At 39.7% G+C, this 2,010-nt stretch overlaps 1 protein-coding gene across 1 annotated transcript in view; it reads right to left on the reverse strand.

Annotated features, from left to right (window-relative positions):
• The window catches only part of ARMT1 (acidic residue methyltransferase 1), a 38,961-nt gene that overhangs the window by 7,715 nt on the left and 29,236 nt on the right, over nucleotides 1–2,010 (reverse strand). The window contains exon 6 of the mRNA XM_019527022.1: nucleotides 816–965. The gene's annotated coding sequence lies outside the window, so the exon portion shown is untranslated. The remainder of the gene's footprint in view (nucleotides 1–815; nucleotides 966–2,010) is intronic.

Raw genomic sequence — 2,010 nt, forward strand, 5'->3', positions numbered from 1 at the left:
AAAAAAAAAAAAGAAAAAGAAAAACAACCCAAATATTTCAGAAGTGGAGCAAAAGATCAAGGATATTGTAAGAGACTGGAGAAGAATCCAAATTGCATCATGGGCTATAAAAGAAAAGGGTTAGGTTTAGCTAAATCTATCTGAAGTAACTAGACTTCTGGGTCATTTTCATCAGGAACTGTATTTCATCTCAGAAAAGGCTATGGATATTCCTAAAAAATAAAGAGCACCTTGCTGAAGTCTATGATTGGTTTTTAATTTCAGAAAAAGATAAACCTATTTCAGCTTTCCATTTGGGCAAGGTCCAAGCTCCCACTGCATGAACAATTAGTTTGTTTTTTGTTTTGTATTTTAATTACAATATAATGGGGGGGGAGGAAAGAGTGTGGGATTTGCATGACCTATATAGACATGTTTTAGGCTTCTTTTAAAGTTTGCCAACTTCCTTTCAAAAATAGAACTATAATTCATAATAAAAGAGAGACCAAAGGCTTTGTTCCTCCTATGGCCTAGTTCTACTTGTCTATGTTGACTGCCAAAATCTTGGACAGGATGTTACATACAGATTAGAAAAGCTTCTGCCAACTACTAAAAATTTAGGCACCATGGATTTATTGCAAATTGGAGTTCTGCCATCAATAAACATACCGAGACTCGTTTATGGAAATTTCATTTACTTCTTCAAAAAACATAATACATTACACTCCTTATCAGACTGTGTGGGGAAAAAATGCACCTTTCAGATTATCACATTTTTGCCCTCAATTAAATACTGCATCATTGAGACGCTATAGGGCAGGAATTTGATTACATACCTTCCCATTGAAGACGAGGGGCTGCAACAAATATACCTGCTGACATGCTTTGCTTTTTCAAAGCAGCTTTCTAGCACTGGCTAAGTTCACAGTTTTATAGTAAAATGCTTATTATTTGGCTGGTATTCCAACCCAATGACTTGGGAACACCTAACAAAACAAAGCAGACACGAGAAATGTAATATGAAAGCTGTGGACAAAATAAATGCTAACTGGAATAACAAAAAGGCCAGTAATGTTCATGCAACCACAAATAACAACACATTCAAAAGCACACACACTGAAGAACATTAAAATACTTTATCATTCCCTTCTAAAGCTGCAAGACTCCCAGAGAAAAGCTTGATTCACATCTCAAAATATTGTTCTGGCAGGAGGCATCCATCATTCCATCGCTAAAGGATGAAACCTCAGAGATTATTGATTCTGTATTATTTGAATTGACAAGAGCACCTCCCAATTCTTTTAATTCATGAATCAATTCTATGGATAATAATATGTTTATTTCATTTTTCTTTAAATAAAATATCAACAATTTAATATAAGGGTAGATTTTAAAAAGCATATACGGCGCATCTAGCCATGCAGTATGTGGGACCACAAACACGCCTGAAGCACCACATACCATGCAGTCAGGTGTTTTCCATGCTGCAAAGGTGCGCTGCCCATGCATGTGCTGCTCCGGATTCTTTTTCCATGGGTTTTTTTGACCCTGTATATCCAGGGTTTAAAAAAAAAAACCCACAGAAAAAATAACCCAGAGCAGCACACACATGGGCAGCATGCGTTGATGAAAAGCAGAGCCAGGCCACCCAAAGCCATGCTGTGGCTGCCAGCCAGGCTCCACCCGGAAGAATCACTGCTCCTGCAGTCCCAGGAGATCCCCAGGACCTGAGGTAAGGCTGCTGGGGTCAGCACAATGCTGGCCCCAGCCTTCCCTACTGCCCCTGGGGTAACTTGCTGCATCCCAAAGTGTGCGTGACATGGGCATTCCCCAGGGACAATTAGCTGCGGTGCAAAGTGTGCCACTGCTACTTGTCTCCAGGGAATCAAATGTCTGCACTCGTCTGGACCAAGCCATAGAGTCTAAGTATTAACATTAGTTTTCACATAAGAAAGCCTTTTGATGGAGTAGATTCATAGATTCATAGATTAAGGGTCGGAAGGGACCTAGTAGATCTTCTAGCCCGACCCC

This window comes from Gavialis gangeticus, unplaced genomic scaffold (genome assembly GCF_001723915.1).
Source record: "Gavialis gangeticus isolate Ggan-Ray unplaced genomic scaffold, GavGan_comp1, whole genome shotgun sequence".
NCBI lineage: Eukaryota > Metazoa > Chordata > Crocodylia > Gavialidae > Gavialis > Gavialis gangeticus.